This window comes from Andrena cerasifolii, chromosome 3 (assembly GCF_050908995.1).
Source record: "Andrena cerasifolii isolate SP2316 chromosome 3, iyAndCera1_principal, whole genome shotgun sequence".
Taxonomy (NCBI): domain Eukaryota; kingdom Metazoa; phylum Arthropoda; class Insecta; order Hymenoptera; family Andrenidae; genus Andrena; species Andrena cerasifolii.
In genome coordinates, this window is record NC_135120.1 from 3034459 (window position 1) to 3053473 (window position 19015).

Consider the following 19015-nt stretch of genomic DNA (forward strand, 5'->3'; position numbering starts at 1 on the left):
AAACTGATTAAGAATCCAGAATTCCATGAGCGAAGTAAGCACATAGACGTTAGGTATCACTTTGTGCGTGATTTGTATGGAAAGGGTGAGTTTGACGTAACGTACGTTAATACCGATGAACAAATAGCTGATGTGCTCACGAAAGCCTTAGTGAAGCCGAGATTTTTGTATTTAAGATCAAAATTAGGTCTTGTACGAAAAAGCGACTTTAACCATATGATAATATAGTGCGTTTTTTTATAAGTTAAATTAGATTATGTTTTTAAAGAATGTTGAGTTTTAGGGAGAGTGTTGAAGATAACCGTTTATGTAGGTTCAAATCTCACCATTCTATTGTAGTGGTATTGCGTTATAGCTAATAAGAGTGGGGAGAGATTTTTGTTTTGTTTCCCTGTTAAGGTCGAGGACGCTCGCCTCATGCGGAACACAGTTGTAGAGGATTCGCAGTGAGAACAACACCTGTAAACTCTCCCTATCAGTTTACAGATCCAAAGTTTCTTTTTTGTTAAAATATACTTTCATTATTCAATAAAATCTTAACACTAATAAAAATTATTTTACGAAATTTTTTTTTTTTAAATTTATTTTGCAATTGTTTTAACAAATGCCATGATTTAATAGCGGGGCATTATTTAAAATTTTGAAAAAATGAGGGTATAGTCCTATTTGTCCCTGTTACGGACCCGTTTTCAGAAATACGGACACATTAAAATTGGCCAAATAAAAATTAATTGAATGTGACGCTGTTTCGCCCAGCACCGGCTTGACAAATTCAACCATATGGTATAAAATGACTTTCAAGGCCACGCAAGGTTAGGAATTATAGAAATAGATAGTTCCATATTGTAGTACGCACGGTTCAGCCAGACTAGCCGGTGCTGAGCGACGCAGCGTCACATTCAATTAATTTGCATGCGACCAATTTTAAACTCTCCGCGGTTCTGAAAACGTGTCCGTAAAGAGCACAAGTAGGCCTATATCCTCATTTTTTTATTTTTTTACATAGTGTCCTGGTAATATAAAATTGCATTTGTTCAGAACAATTTCAAAATAAATGGTCTAAAATTTTTTTTTTTTTTAAGTGTCATATTTGTTATTAGGTACTCTTATTTCGCCACTGTAAGCACTCAAAAGCTCATTCGTATCTGTCTCTTAGTTTAACAGTTATAATTTAATGAAAAAAAGTCAATTTTCACAACTGTGAAAATTTTTCAAAACCTATGACATCCGTTTATATATCACTAAAGACTACAACATATACAAGTTTCACCAAAATCCCAAATGGTAATTCGTAAGTAATAAAAGATTAAAAAGGAGAAAGTGTTACACGTATTCAGTAAATTCTGTCGCATCGTCCCTCGGTTCGAAATTTAATTTGTACGATGTAAGTAGGTATAGATATTCAGCGAACAAAATTCTCCGATGCTCGCGATGGCTCGCGGTTACTTTGTCGCTGTCGATGGGTCGTAAAAGAGAAGGATAGAACGGGGGTCATAGCAGCCGAGAAATTAAGCCAGCGCCTCGGTCTGCTAACACAGATACACAGCGTTGCCAGCAACATTATGCAAAACCACTTACTTAGCGGAAGGGGAACACCTGCAGGAGTGGTGGTAACGTATGCGTGAAGACGTTGCTGACGCACACATTACCACCACTCCTGTGGGTGTTTCTCTCTGCTAAATAAGTGGTCCTGCATAATGTTGCTGGCAACCCTGCAGAGACACAACAATTTTTCAATAACAATAAGGGCTTAACTTTTTTACTTTTAGTTTTTTCTGCATAAACATTTTTTTTTTCAAATATTGATAACATTTTCCTTATCATAATGAGAGCAAACATGATACAGTGTCGAATTTTCTTTTCTTTCTGCTCAAATTCCTTTACACTGTGCCCTGGATTTCACCAGCCCATTGTGTTATAAATACAATTTTAAATTTAAACTTTACGCTCAAAACAAAAAAGTTTTCCTATTTTCAATATAGGTATTTGCTGAGTGAAATTAGAATAAATCACATCTATAATTTCGTTGTTTAATTTTTTTAACCTTGTCTGCATTTTAAATATTAACTAAGGACTATTTAACTTAGGAGATAGGCCCGTAAAGGTTTACAAAAAAGATCAGGGAGTCAAATGTTGTTGATGTAAATTATTTGATGCATATATATATTCTCGAGTGGGCATGTTGTTCGTGCTTAAGACAGCGCTGTTCGGCCAGCTACCGAACTACGAGAGAGGCATCCTACCACCCATCGAGTTGCCTTTCTACACAGGACAAGCAAGCGTGTCTAGGCCTGGGCGGATGCGTCGAGAGAAAAATGAGACCAAAGAGATACAAGTGCAAGAATTTTTATAAGACTGATTTCAAAGTATTATTTCATTGTAAACTTCATATCTAAATATATTACTGAATATTAATCCAGAACAAACACAGCCTATTTTATTGCAACAAATGTTGACTGATTTGGAGACTTATTTTTATTATATGTTCTATACACTAGTCGGAAGAATAAAATAGAATAATAGTAAGAGCAATATTTCAAATAACTATAACATCCATATTCTGAAAAGATGGTATCAGTATATCAATACTTCCAGTATTAGTAAAAACGTTTCAATCTCTCTTTTTTTATTTCCAAAAATGTGGCCATATAATTATAACATAAATACGACAGCGATTTCAAGTGACGTATGTGTTACTGTAAAAGCGTTAATTTAGTACATGTATACAGTTCCCAGCAGTTCGTAGTCAATGTATGCCAAAAATGTATATAATATACCCTCTAATCGTACGAAAATGGATACATTGACTGCATCACGCTTTTACTGTGGCACATGTATCCAGCTAATGCTTCAGTTTTGCTATGATTCCACGTTGTCAGTCCTCCCGAGTAGGCACCATCTCGTATCCACTACCTCAACTACAATTGTCACGTGACTTGCTCTGTGTTATCGCCAATATGACGGAACTCGTATTTGGGAATGCAATCACAGGCATACGTTATTTGTCCGTATATGAGCAGATTTTGGACTGGGTGAGATCTCATTCGAAAGAGGAAGGTTCAATGCAGCCCTCCCTGTTCATCGTTTGAGGCACAAAACTCATTTAGTGACCTAGAAATACTTGGATTCATGCGGGTGTATTTTGCCGACTTTTGTTCTACTTTCAACACTTTCGAATGAGACCTCGCCCAGCCCAAAATGTGCTCATATAAGGACACACAACGTATGCCCCCAAACCCATGTTTCGGGCCAGACTGTGTCGGTATACAGCGAGCTGCATTACCCGTGTCTACCCCCTTAAGCAAAATGTTAAACTGTATACAGCAATAAAATATATTTGTAAAGAAGTCTGAGCTGTGAAATGTAAATCCACAAACACTAAACCCGGAAAATAAAAAATATATAAAAAAAAATTATGTTAAACGATTTTGTTAAAAATGTAGTAAAAACTAAATTAAAATGCACTAAAAACTAAAAAATAATTCTTTTCTTGTACTTCAATTTTGATGATGTTAATATCACTATAAATAAAATCGTAAGGCACCGTGTGCAACCAGAAGTTGAAGTATTAAAGTGATTCATATCCTGTTATGAAATATTGTGTCCCACGATTTTATTTAAAGTGATATTAACACCATCAAAGTTGAAGTACAAGAAAATAATTATTTTTCAATTTGTAGTGCATTTTAATTTAGTTTTTACTACATTTTTAATAAAATCGTTTAACATAAATTTCTTTTTATACAGGGTGTAAACAATGGAACATAAAATGTCCTATGACATAGTGTCCGATCTGTCTCCTTTTTACAGTAATAATGCCTTAAAATTTTGCACCATGCGCTTGAAACGGATAGTAGCTTGCGCATATTGGTGAGACTAACACATTGAAATAGGGTGTTGACCTTTGACCTTTCATCTAATTCCCAAAGTCGTGTCTTTTTCGGAAGGAAAACTCTTAACCGTCCGACCGAGTTATTTTTCACACTGTCATTTTGTTCACTAATATGAAGGCAAATAAGAGTATGTCGCTGAATAAAAACTGGAAACCAGTGGACCGTATGGAAATGGATGCATTTTTTGGGCTTTTGCTACTGATTGGACGGATCAGAGAATCGCGCGAACGCAAGCAGGATCTATGGATAACTAGTGATGCACTTTCTCGGCAATTTTATACGGCAACAATGTCGCGTGATCGCTTCATAGATATCCTAAAGTATGTTATAATTTTTATTATTATTACTATTATTATTATTATTATTATTATTACTATTATTATTATTATTATTATTATTATTATTATTATTATTATTATTATTATTATTATTATTATTATTATTATTATTATTATTATTATTATTATTATTATTATTATTATATTTATTTATTATTCTTGCTTTTCGGTTTTGAATGGCTTTCGCTTACACCTTCACTTACATCCACACTTGCATTTACATTTATATTTTACTCAGGTATATTCGTTTCGGCGATTCCGCCACGCGAGAGGAAGGAAAGGCAACGGACAAACTGGCATTCCTGAGAGATGTTACGAATATCTTTACCAAAAATTGTAAGGAATCGCATAATGCAACAGACGTTGGATGCCTTGATGAGCAGTTGGTGACGTTTTTCGGCCGTTGCTTATTGAAAGTATACATGCCGAACAAACCTGGCAAATATGGTATTAAAATATGGACCCTTTGTGATTCCCAAACATATTATTGCTGCAACATGGACGTATATTTGGGGAAACAAGGAAACGCACCAGAGAAACAACAAGGGCAACGTGTCGTAAGACAGATGACGGATTTCTGGAAAAATTCTGGTCGATGCATGACGACCGATAATTTGTTCACGGACATAAGTTTAGGGGAAAATTTGTTAGATAACAACCTTTTTTTTAGTCGGAACGATGCGTAAAAATAGGCGGGACTTACCCAAAATACTGACAGATATACAAAATCGATGTGTATATTCATCTGAATTTTTCTTCGCGCAAAATATAACGTGCCAAAACTGCGAAAGTGTGTTGTGCTACTGTCCACACTACACCGCGAGCATAACATATCGGCAGCTGCACAAAAGTTTAAACCAGATATAATAAATTATTATAATTCCACAAAAAGTGGAGTCGATGTTTTAGACAAGTTAGTGAGGGAGTACTTTTGTAGGCGCTGCACCCGCCGTTGGCCCCTATTATTATTTATGCAATATATTAACATTGCCGCATATAATGCGTTTGTTGTGTGGCATGTGAAAAATCCGATATGGGAGGTGAGGAATTCATCTACGATGAGGAGAAAATTATTTTTAGAGACATTAGCAAAAAATTGACTGCCAAAAATATTGATAGACGGGCTACGCAATTTGAAAATCAGGAAGGAGGTCTAACGGTAAATATTGTGAGGGCGATAGAAGCAACGGGGAGAAAAATTGTAAAAAAAAAAACGAGAGTAGGAGGTCACAAGCGTGCGAGATGTTGCTACTGCGTAGGAAATGATAATAAAGACCCCTCAAAATGTGAATCGTGCAATAAACATGTATGTAAGAACCACTCCACAGAAACCCGTGTAACGTTTCTAGGCGTGACGTTGACGCGAGTTACAGGATTTCGGGATCGGTTCGTGTGGCGTGCGATGAAGAATTAAAATTCAAGAACAAGAATTAATCTTAATAATGTTTATTCAATAAAACACCTCTAGATTATACAAACAACAAAATTAACGCTTTATGATATTAAAGAAATTAGAGTGGTTAGGTTGCGACTCTCGGTCGGTACAAAGAATATAGTTGATCGTCTTGGGTTGCGACTCTTGGTCGGTACAAAAGAATGCCCGTTTGATCGATCGATTTGAAGTAAAGTAACTTAAATAACTAATGGCGACGTCTTAGTCGATTGAAAGGGATTAACTTATGGATAGTGACTCTTTGGGCGATATAGAAGGATAATAGAATTATATTAGTAGCTTAGGATTTAGGAATTGAATATGTTCAAGCTGAGATTTGCTCTCAATTGTTTCTCCGTTTCATCAGGGGCAGATATTGCCACCTGGAATGATCTCAGTCCCACGTTGCTCAGGAGTAATGTTACTAACCTGAGATTAAGAATTAATAACTTTGCTTCAACAAACTAAGGGGCCTACAAAGCGGCTTCCACGGCTGGAACGTCTCGTCAAACTTAGCGACAATGGCTTTGGTTGGGACGCTCGACAGAACCGAGGGGCCTACAAAGCGGCTTCCAAAGTTGGAGCATTAATTTATCATGGGATCAGCTATTAGCTTGAAATGATCCTTAAGTATTGAACGCATGGAATAGAATGTCTGGAATAGAATTCTCGACTGGTATCGAATGAATCGAATAGAATGGAATGAATTTCTCTGGGCTATCGTGCCCGTATTTATACATATTCTGAGTACTGGGAGCACACCAATAGGAATGGGTTTGGATTATTGCACATCGGTTATTCTCCGTTCGCATGATCCACTCTCCATTCGGTCTACAGAGCGACTGGTCACTGCGCAGGCGCGCGTGGAACGCTCGGTTACCCCACTCATCGTTATGCACACATCACTGCTCTCGATCCTTGCTCTAGCTGATCCGCCGATCGACTGAGGATCGCGCATGCGTTTAGTTATCCCATTCCTCATCACTCAATTCTCTCTTTCATCGCATTCGCGTCTCGCGGTACTCTGAGCTAATATTAATATTAACGCTAAACACATCTTATAAAAGTAAGAATAGTAAGAATATAAGTATTATAGTAATTATTATTAATGTTTATTAATATAAAAAGAAAGGGGCAGTTTTGGGGGTTTGTTACACCCGTAAAATTTTGTGCAATACATGTAATGATGATAGTATAAATATTGAATAAATGTATTTTTTTTTATAATTCACAAGATTATTTCTTTCATATATGTGCAACAAATATCCAAACGTGCCTAATCCGAAACCGACTGATTCGAAGTTGAGTGATCGTCACCGTGTGTACAATATTGGTGAAGGTCTCGAACTCGGCGACCATCCTACTATACGACAGTATCGGTGAGGGTCTCGAGCGACCGTGAATATGTATTAGTGAGCTATCGCTGAGGGTCTGGATAGACCCAGGCTCAGGACTCAGAGTCCAGTACTCGGAGGGTTAAGGGTGGTGTTCTAGCGACTCGACTCAACGAGATGCCGTCTGGTACTCCGTGGCGAAGACAACACCCCGCGATGCCTCATCGTATGTTTATGGCTTTTGACCCTCGAAGGAGTTGGAAGACAAATTAAGAAGTAAGAACTCTTCCAGCTCCACATTTGTCATCAGATCTCTGCGAAAACGACGGCAATCGATACCTTTCGTCATCTTTTGGTTGTCATTTACAGTGAATAACGAATAAAACATAAATCGAGGAAAATAATGTGAAACGTAAAAAGACGAATACACATTTTTTTAAAAGCAGAATCAAAAATAATAATCATTTGAAGTGAGAGGACAAGAAATACACAAATTTCGTTTTTAAATAACGCATAAATGAAAAAGTAATGTAATAGGAAATGAACGAATCGTGATCGTAGTTCGTTATTGTGAGAAAAATCCGTAGTTCAATAACGGCAAACACTGTTGCTGATAATGAATATGTCTGTTTAAAAACGGCGAAGAAAAATTTACGTACGAAAATGTGGGGAATTTTCGCCGGAAATAAGCCATAACCTGCGTTAAATTTGAAAAATAATAATCACCAATAAAGTAACTAAAACTGACCCTTTCGGAAATTCATCTACATCTTAAAAACCTGTGTCAGTAGGTCACTGAACCGATCCTGGTCATCGACGGACGCGCGCATTGCACAGATAGTCCCAGGTATACGACACCACCCAAAGTTAAGAGTCGCAACATCAAGTGCGTTCGGGTTAATGTACCGAATATTCACTCCATTGCACGGCTAGGTACTAACACTGATCACTTACTTTATTTTTCATGTAACGCGTTGTTCCTACGTTATAAAAATTGGTTGAAATGAAATTTCACTTGGCGTTCGGAACCGTGGGTATTCCCGTGTAAATTCTCGCGCAGCAGTACTTGCGTCCCCGTTGTTTGCGGCGTCCACCCAGAACATCACGTAATACTCTTGAGCTGAGCACATTTCTGCGACGTGATTGCTAGCTGACTGACAGGATTTTTTCCAAGCAACTTCTCCTACCCCGAAGTAGTTTCTCTCGTTCCATTATGAGTCCTCCTACCAGAACAAGAGGCTTTATGTAAAAAGAAGCCAGCACATTTGCGTGACACACGTGCTTCGCAGAAGTGCAACGAACGATCGTTCACTTTCACAAAAGCCCGCGCTCCGTCCTTTTACTGGCAATGTAGCCATTGCTTCGAGATAGACATCAGACACCACGTGTTTCGATTCGAAAGAAGAAAATCCACACCATTCCTATTTCCCTTTTTCGATACCCTGAGTTCACGTCTGCTACGAGGCGTAACCAATTAAGCCATAAATTACTCAAAACTGTTGAAAACCGTTCTCTACCGCCGACTCGCGGGACAATACAGTCATAAACCGCGACCCTGGCGAAATGCTCTGGCCAATCAGCCTGATTAATTTTTGGGAACTAGCAATAAAAAAGTATTATCCGACATTAATACGCGTCGCGGACAGACGCGGGAAGAAATGGAGTACCTATGTAGTTTTCCACCAATTTTTATAACGTAGGAACAACACGTTCCATGAAAAATAAATTAAGTGATCAGTGTTAGTAGAAGAGTAGTGAAGTGAGTATTCGATACTATTGCGAGATGGGGAGAAGAATGATTACCAACAAGCTGAAATGTCACAGGGGTAAGCGGAATCGCCCGCTCGCTCCACCTTATCCCCTCCAACACAGTTCGTCCCGTGACGCAGAACGCGAACGAAACAAATCACGACAGCCCGCGGATATGGACAGGCGTTAAGAACCGAAAAGTAGGACTTCTTGGAGGGGATAGGGTTGAGCAAGCGGGCGGTTCCCCTTGTCCCTGTGACATTTCAGCTTGTGGGTAGTCCGCCTACTTCTCATCTCACAATAGTATGTTGCGAGCACCCTTTGGACGGAATCCAAAGCCTGCTGGTGCTCGCGACTGAAACAAGAGGACAGCGAGAAGAAGGCGATCGGATCGATCGCCTGTCAAGCTGTCATTCGATAGCCAGACGCCATTACGTGCAGACGCATCGATACTTACGCTAGTCCCGTGCATTAGAGATTGTATTCGGTTACTTCAGTTCTTGTTAATGTTCTGTTACTCTTACTGTACTGTTGCATTAAACTTCCGTTATGCCAAACCGAAATCATACATTATACACGATTTTCATTCATTTATCCTTTATTCAATAATCACTTTAAATGACAAACAAACCATGAGAAAATTTTCCATTTTATTTGTTACGTCTTTTTCATTTGCCATTTTACGCAATTTCCTTCGATGCATGTCAACTTGCTTGTTCATACTCGCAGCGCGGGTGCTTGGGCGGAGGACTCGCGCTCTGATTGGTCGAGGTTTTTTGTTAATATCTCGTTAACGAAGTTTCGGACAATATTTTCGCTAAGGAAAAAGTTGCTTCCAATCACCTCACAAATCAGCCTTACCAAGGAAAGGAAATATTTTTGTTACACCCTGTATTCTGCCCAACCAGTCATGCATTCTTTGCAGACGCGAAGCTTCCACCTCCTCATAGTAATATGTCCTTCCTATGGCCTATATTCTCTCGCAGCGCATACGCCAGCGCGCGCATTTGTTTTGTTATTCCAGCGTGTGCTTACACTCGAGAGATAAGGGATCTGTTTCGAAGTTGTAGGGAGGACGGCGCAGGCGGGACCACGCGGTTAGTCAAGAATAGCTGTGATTCGGAAAGTGCGGTATCCATGGTCTTGGAAGAGTGGGTGGTCCTTCTTAACCCATTCGCTACGCCGGGCGAGTGTAATCGCTTTCCGCAAGACGCCATGTACACACGACTTGCAACTATAGTCAGTCGCCACAAAACTCTGTAGGTTTACTCTGGAGTTGCAGTTTCGATCTTACGTCATTAGGAAAATATAGCTCTGTCCATACGTTGTTTACGTTCTGAGCATTTTCAAAGCGGCGTTGTTTAGAAGTATCTTGTACATTTTTGGCGCGGCGTCTCGTTCAACAGGAGCTTTGCACCGAAGAGGATCGTCGTAGCGAAAGGATTAACAAGATGGAAAACCCTCTTTCCTAACATTTTCAAAACTATCCACGATAAGAGTTATTCGTACCTCGAATAGCGAGTACACAATGCATGCAGGATTGATTAATTTCGTCGAAGCGTGGGGTTTTCCCAAAAATCATGACGTGTCCGGGGGGTTCCGCGTTCCCCAAATAAAGTAATAAAACATTACTGCAGTCGCTATGCGGACGGCTCGGCGGACGTTAAGCACATTATATTAAGTAGTTTATACTAGTATTGTACTCAAATACCCCCAGACATAAGTTTTCTTCGTTCAATATTGTCCACCCAGAACGGAACTCTGTCTTTCAATATTTTATACAGCCGAATACCCGTTTCGCTTTATAGCTTCTATTGATTAATATTTTCTATCATTCAAATATTTTCTTCACCTCAATAGGCAAAAGTCCCGTCATCTGGTAGACAGTGGGTCACGTCCAATCGGTAGGTACTACCGAAGCACCGAACAACGGGGTCATAAACCCGCACCGTCGGCAGACGCTCGCGAATTCGGCGCGGCCAAGTTAATCCTTGACCTTGCAATTTATTACTTTTACCTACACGCATACTCTACCAACGAGTGTCTGATATTGAAATAAAATTCATTACTATTTGAAAACATGGTTATAATTATAAACGGTTTTACCGTATTACTGTAACCTGCATTAACCGGGTTACTAGGGTTATAAATGCCGTATGTTACTTGGTTAGGCAGATTATTCTACGATACTGAGTACCGGACCCGGTACGGGTTAAGGGGTCATTCTGGTAATCACGCCGCAAAATTCGGCAACATTCAGGGTTTTTTCTCAGTGAATACAATGAATAACAATGTCAAACTTTTTTTTATTTATTAAGCTACTTATAATGTAGACGGAACAATTGTTTAATTACACTTTTAATTGTGCTTTTTCAATGTAATCTGGAGTTAAAAATCGCGCCTTTGAAAAGACGACGGGAGTGATTTAAGCTCACACACTCATCTGAAACAAAAAAACAAACTCATATTTTATCATTATGATTACCGCTATCGGAGGTGCCAGAATTAGCCACGTAAGTCAAAATTTAACAAAGTTACGCGCATTCAAACTTCAAGTAAGAATGGAAAATACTTGCACCTACGATATCAGATCACTTATCTCTCAAGTATAAACACGAGTTGAACTATGTAACGTACCGCTACCTACCGATATAAATTTTTTCGTTAATATTTCATATTAATTATTGTTTTTCCATATTAGTATTAAGGACTTGCGAGCGCTACGATATGTAACGAGAGACAGTGTACTAGCGAACGCGCAACTCATGCGCAGTAGCGCCCACTTCAAACCACGAACTCAGTGCCGCGAAGGAACCAAGCGCGCTTGCATAGACCGCACGTTTAACCGGACGCTGAATAAACCCAGCGTAGTGCGCGACCGGCGGGAACCGGATGCTAGTTGTAATTGGTGCGCGAGTTCGCGCAACAAGTGATTGGCGAGAGCAAAGTCTCGCCAAACCGTATAAATACAGGCGCGCCAGCAGCCTAAATTCAGACTTGGTTTTGCCAAAAAACCGAACAGTAGCCGCTCAGTATATTTTAAATCGACGTCCTTATCCAAACCTTCAAATCCGAAGTCGCTTTAACTAGCCCTTCAAATTCCATTCCGAACTCACTTTAACTAGTCCTTCACATTCAATTCCGAAGTCGCTTTAACTAGCCCTTCAATCTCGTCTCCCAAGAGTAGTAAGGATAAGCGGGTTCTAGATCAGGTCCTCTGAGGGGAGCGCGGGCGGGGGGAAGTGAGGGCGCGCGGGGGAGTGCGGCGGAGGAAAAGATGGGCGCGGGGCCTGCGGGGAGAGGAAGACCGGTTGCGCGCGCACGAGCCGCGGAGTGGGGGAAGCCGCGATGATGGAGAGGATCAGTCCGGGCCGAAATTTTTCAGAGGGAGGCATTGACCCCCGAAAAAAATTTCTTTCAGAACTTGGCCCACCCGAAAAATTTTTCAGACCTAATCCAGAGTGGGGATTGTCCTAGAATTTTTTTCCCAAACCAATATGCATCAGAAATTGTTTCGGACGATGTCGGGAAAGATCGGCGTTTTTCGACACCGCGTCTTCGAGGGAAAGAGACGGAGCATTACTTTAAAGTTAAAATTCTAGGAGGAAAAGAGACGGAGCATTACTTAAAAGTTAAAATTCTAGGAGGAAAAGAGACACCACTACATAGGGGATAGAATTATTGGAAATGGGTTATGAAATAAACTGTAAAACAGTATATTCTTTATAAACTCTAGTTTATTTTACTCAGCTCGGAAGGACGTCGTATCGTGCTGAAGGCAAGACTCGAAATGAAGAGAAACCCCAAAGGCAATTCGAAAAGTCCGTTGTCCACTTGAAAAGGGACAGGCCTGCGTTCTGTCTCTTACCCTTGCAGTTAGAATAAGGATTCCCTAACAGACCCATGGGCCCGCTGGCCTCTGGTTTATTGCTTTTGTCAGCGGTTCTCATACGTAACCAAATTCATTTTTGTGTTACCAACAATCCAACAAGAATCGCATGCATTTTAAAGCTAACAGTATTTCAAAGCGTTCCGATTTAACGTCGCAGCGTTTCGCGCGATCTCGCGTAATTCGACTCGTCTGGAGCGGCCGTTCAGGGTGATGTCACTTGGCGGCGCGAAGAACGAAATAGAATTATGCAGCGTCAGCAGCAATCTTTTCTCCCAACGCAGAGAAATAATAATTATTGAAACGGCGAATCTTTAAAATTAGGCGGTGAGAGGAGGAACACGGGTAAATAAAATTGAGAAATATATATTGTTACAAATAATAATATGAAAGAATAATATGAAGGAATAATATAGAATATAAAAAAACATAATTAACATTTATTTGGTTTAATTATCCCGCTCGATAACATCATCAACAAATAGATTAGTTAATGGTAAATCCATAGGAACTTGCACAGGGTCCGTTTGAACTGCAACAACACTAGCCCGAAGCCCCGAAACTTTATTCCTATAGGTATCAAAATCAATATTTCCCGCTTTGACGTTTCGCCAAGCCACACTCTTTGGATGATACGCATGATTATTCCGAGATATAGTTATTTGAACATTATCATCATCATCGAAATCGCCTAAAATCGTTTGTTGTGCATATAGATGCATCCAATATTCCTCATCATCCTCGAAGTAGTGGTGTATTGGATTATCGCATTTTTTAAACACTTTTTAAAAAATGTCGCCATGCTGATTAGCTTCCGCCTCATAAAGTTCTGCACATCGAATTGCTTCGGTTTGAACCGCAACATTTAGACAGGCCACATACACTTTCGGGCTGGATGAATGGATAACTGCCGCAGCAGCGGTGATCGTAGGGGTAGTCGAACGTTTCAAATTCATGGGCAATGACATAATCTGAAACCGATTTTTCTTATAATTCTCAAAGTTACTAACACAACGATTCCCTAAAATATGATAATGGAAACTTACGGTATTAATCGATTGTATTTCCATGCGTTGAACGGTTGATAATATCCTTCAAAAGCAATCTTCTTCAACGCAATTTCACTTAACACAAAAAAATGAAAAAAGTATTTCAAAGAACTGTCAAAATGACTGCACGTTGACCACGATCTGAAGATAACTGGTCTCGCTGCATCTCCAAGCTCCCACATGTGGGCCCATGCCTAAACTTGCATAGCTTTGCAAAGTAGGATGCCTTTGTTCTTCGCCATCTTCATCACATGCCACCTGCATTTTCGCTGACCATCCTCACCTTCTATACATATTCGAATTATTCACTAACCATACTCAGAGTGCACTTATCATGTTCGTTGAATTCTTCTCCCTTCTTCTTTGGACACATCATTTGACTAGGTCACACCACTTTTGATCGCGTATCGAACGTGTATTGGACCACTTTCAACGTATATCGTACCCACTTTCAACGCCTAACGTACCACTCTGAATGTCTATCAAACGTCTATCGTACCACTATCAACGCCTAACGTACCACTCTGAACGTCTATCAAACGTCTATCGTACCACTTTCAACGCCTAACGTACCACTCTGAACGTCTATCAAACGTCTATCATACGTGTGTGGTACCGCTTTGATCATGAATCGTACTACTTCTACATAATAATTACAAATATCGTTTTAATCTAGCGTACATGCAGGAGGTTGGTGGTTGAGGAGGGTGAAGAAAAATAGTTATGGATTAAAAATTAATTATATTTTATCTGTGTATTTCCCTCTGGCGTTTAGACCAGCAGTTGAATATTTTAAATACACTTTGCATGGCAGAGTGCTTTGCGTGTCTACCACATCGCAGAGTATTAACTTCATTTAGCTTATTTAGGGATTTGATATCCTCGTAGTCAATGTCCAGCGTCTCGATGATCACGTCCGCTCTCGTATTTCCATCGAGGAAATCAACGAGCCAGTCGCGTTTCTGCAGCCCTTTAACGTATACGACATGGGATGTGTCATCTTCCTCGTCGATCGCATCGGATAAAGCTTTCATAATTAGCTGTTTTGCCATACTGTACGGAACGTCTCCATCTTCCCAACGTAGTCCATGCTGTTTTGCCACCAACCACCGGATGCTCGATTTGTCGGATTTTGTAAGAAGATATTGCGGCATCGAACTCCCAAAAATATAGTGCGAGAGAATTGTTCCCTTTCGTAGGACAGCCACTTCCTTCGCGACAAATCATCCATCGACGATGAACCCTTGCAGGTCAACGAATGTTGGTACGACCATTATCGATACAATTTAGAGGTTCGTTCGCTTCCAAGACAGACTGGAGAATGCGGTCTTTCTCGTAATGCATCTCGATTTTCACGATGAAATTTTGGTACGATTTTGGCACAGGAGAGGCAAGCAGCGTGGCAATTTAATTAATTTTGCGCACCACGTTTGTCAGCGGAGTGTATTCAACCACCCGATCGTGCAGAATCAGACAGTAGGCCGTAGTATTTGCAGGCACATTCTCTTTACACTCGAATTCTATGCGCACGTCCACGGTACCATTCTTGATCGACTCATTTTGTCGCGAGCAATCAATCACCACGAGGGGACCAATTTGCAAAAATTCATCCAAGGTGAATAATGCATCATTGCTACCATGTCCATAATGCGATTTATGGAATTGCGTATACATGTGATACAAGATAGCTTATTCTTGTCAAAGTCCAAATTCAAGTCATCGTATGGGTAAAATTCCGAGTTGAGAAAAAGTTTTACATTGGTCATTTTGCCGTCGTTGAACCGAGTAGCACCTTCGGTTATCTTATTCTTTCGTTCAGTCAGTAGACCAAGGATAGTGCATCGCGGCTTCCCCACCTGCGCAGATGCCTTCACGGCCCACGAATGCTTGGTCGTGCTCTGTAAGAAAGGATACTCGTACAGATCCCACGATTGAAAACAAATGCTCAGGTTTTGTCCACTTTCCAGAGCATGTAACAGCGACAGCTTAGTAACATCGTTTAGCGTCACGTGAGGCATCCGCCATTGCACTTTAAGTAATTCAATTTCTGGCTCCAACATCGGCGATCCTATTAGAGAATTGTTATCGTTGCGCGATCGTATTAAAATGAATTCGTGATGCGCATTAATAATCATACGTTTGTAGTTCTCACAAAATCCCAGCAAATATTTGAGTGGGAGGCAAATATTGAAATGATGTTTCAATATGGGTCCATCGCGTCGTTTCAAGCCCCATCCAGCATTCTCCATATTTTAGGCTTCGCCAGGTGTCAGCGATATATAATTTTTAAGCGTGCTAGTTATTCCAACGTTTCTGTTACGATCAATCTCCACGCCATTCAGCACATATAGAATCTCATCAAATATCATCGCCATGAAATTATTTCCCAACGTCACCGTTAATGCATCGTTTGGCTTATTTATCTTCAATTTCCCCTCCAGGTAGAGGAAACTTTCACACGGCAATGTGTATAAATCCTGCTGCTGTATAGGTATTGTTATCTCATCGCTGTACCCAAACGTCGTGTTGACGTAAGGGTTGTATGTGTGAGTCTGGAGCTTGACGATGCGATCATCAAACATCGGCTTCCCTCCAATGTTTAGAATGTCAACCATTTTTTTCAACTTAAATGCGTACAATGAATCCCAATGATTTAAAAAAAATGCAATGCTCGCAGCAGTGAGCCTCTTCTTTTTAGCGTGATCAAAGCTGTTGCAGTTTTTGTAAGCAATTTCACTTGGAAGAATCGAGTTTCTGGAGTCGTTCAATACAAGCATCTCTTTCGTTCGCACCACGCGTATTATCGTCGCCGTCGTCGTCTTACGTGCAGTCTGATGGTAATCTCTTCACCTCGAAAATCAAGCAACCGCCCGTCTTAAACCACAACGCGTATCGTTAGATCCGAAATGACCTGTGCCGTGATTGGAAGGTAAATGATCTGCGCGGATGTTTCCGATATCTTATATCCTGGTGGGACTCCCGGAGAAAATTCATGTATCGTGTGTACACGTGTCCTATTGTTGTACGCACCAGCTGTCACGCTACATTCTGCGCGAATAATGTTCACGTTCATGATATTAATCGGATCGTCCGATTCGTGCCACTGTCCCGGTTCTAATACGCGATTCGTCGAGAATCCCAGTAACGATCCAATGTTATTGGGCTTTGTAAAGTCTACGGCGAACCGACAGTACAGCTCGCTTTTCATGGAGTTGTTGTTGGCGCGCAACACTATAGGATACATATCGTTGTCACCATCGTCATTGTTGTAATCGGTGCCACCGAGATTTTGAGGATACCGTTCGAGTAATCGGTGCTGCAGGTATTTGGCGATGGCGTCTAGTTCGTAGGAGCCGTGGAGAATCGTAATGTATTCATGACCGATGTCAACGCCGTTGTTGTTGATGTCATAGTTTGTGGTGAAGTAGAATTTATCATTGCTCGAGTCGATGTTCGGTATTGTATGATAAGTTTCAAAGGTTGTTAGACCAAGCTCATAATCATCATCGCTCAAATCTATGGGTGGAAAGTAGCTCACCGCGAGGGTGCTACTCTTGCTGGTTAGAGTGAATGTTAACGACATATTCCTAGCTGTACGACTGGACTCGTACTGAATCAAAGTGGTGAGAAGTCAATCCTTAAATTTGCGGCCAATCGTTTGTAGAAAGCGTAGACATAGTTGTCCACAATTGCTCTGATCGTACTTCTGATAAGACGTTCGATTTTATTCGATTCTCACTGCATCTTTATCCAGATATTGTACCAATTCCTTAGGCGGTCGAAGATTCCCAAGGCTGTCGAAGTATACAGCTCGACGCCCTCTCTTCGCATACGCTACCCAATGAGTCCCCGGTCACTCGACATTGTCCAAATTTACGATACCGCTCTCGTTTTGATGTACTCCTCCGGCTGGTAGCGCGTTGCGCGTAAAAACACCTCTAAAGAATGGAATACGTCCGCGCTTGTATGGTGCGAGATAAAGTCCACGACCTTCCATTGAGCGATTATAACGTTGCAGTTCCTGCAACTGATGTTGCGCCGCCTTATTGTCGTTTACCGCCTTGGCGATCCCCGCCGCTCCGCCGGCCAACGATCCTAGAACCCCTAGCAGCGGGAGAAGTTGTAATATGCCACCTCGTTTTGACACCGGAAGAATCCGCTTTTACGATGCTTTCTTTGGAGTCCTTTTGCGGGTTTTTGTTTTCATCCCCATTCCGATTTTCGTCTTAGCTTTCATAGCTGCCCAAACAGCTGTAACAGCACCTCTTTTACGCAGAGTCGAGTCTCGCGCAACGATGCGTTTTCGCGCTTTGTCAGCGAGAACCTTATCTGCCGCGTGCCTTTCAACGAGGACGTTGCTACGCGAATATGCAATATCGTGTTCGCGACACGCTGCCTCCAACGGATTGATGCCTTGATCACCTCTAGCCAATCGTTTTGCCAGATGATTTCCTGTACCGCAAAACTGATATCCCGGAATATGTAATTCAATAGGTAGCGCGTTTATCGCCCGATTTAACAGACCAAAACCTTTCTTTACTCTCTTCGGCGACATTCGCTGCAGTTTTTATTCAATGGTGCTGGACTGTCGATATGCGTTCGCTGCCAAGGGTGATTATAATGTTCCAAGCACCGACGATGCTGCTGAACCTCGGAATCGGCTTTTACATGCTCGGGGAGTCTGTCCCACAACTGATCGATGTGTCTGCCAAACACTCGCAGTAGAATAATCTTTGGTATATATTTCAACTGCTCAGCGGTTAGGTCTCGAATATCACAATTATCTGACATGATCAGAAGCATTTTGAATAATGAGCTGTTTTGCTTCGGCGCAGACCTATAAATAGGGTGCATCGCCGCTTCGACGTATCAAAATCATTTTTCACAGTTCACAGCGAGGATGCGATTCGTGCGACAACCTGTGGCAATACGCGTGACTAATTTTGACGATAAATCGCAAATGATGTCTCCGAAACAAACGAGACGCAGACACGGTAGCATGCTGCCATACACTATCCGCTCTGTTATTTGTGGCCCATCAAATTGTGGAAAGACCAACGTGCTGGTCAGCTTGTTGGAAAGTCCTCACGGCGTCCGCTTCGAGAACGTGTACGTGTATTCCAAGTCGTTGCAACAGCCGAAATATAAGTATTTGGAGAATTTGTTGACTTCGATAGATGAAATTGGCTACTTTAAATTTTCGAATAACAGTGACGTCATCTCACCGAGCGAATCGCTTCCGAATTCTATTTTTATCTTTGATGATGTGGCATGTGACAAGCAAGATACGATAAGGGAATACTTTGCAATGGGGCGCCACTCGAACGTTGA

At 40.9% G+C, this 19015-nt stretch overlaps 1 long non-coding RNA gene across 1 annotated transcript in view; it reads left to right on the forward strand.

The window, feature by feature from the left end:
- The first annotated feature begins 2029 nt into the window (after window positions 1–2029).
- Window positions 2030–19015, forward strand: part of LOC143367128 (uncharacterized) — a 195480-nt gene continuing 178494 nt past the window's right edge. The window contains exon 1 of the long non-coding RNA XR_013084993.1: window positions 2030–2104. This is a non-coding gene — a long non-coding RNA (uncharacterized LOC143367128). The remainder of the gene's footprint in view (window positions 2105–19015) is intronic.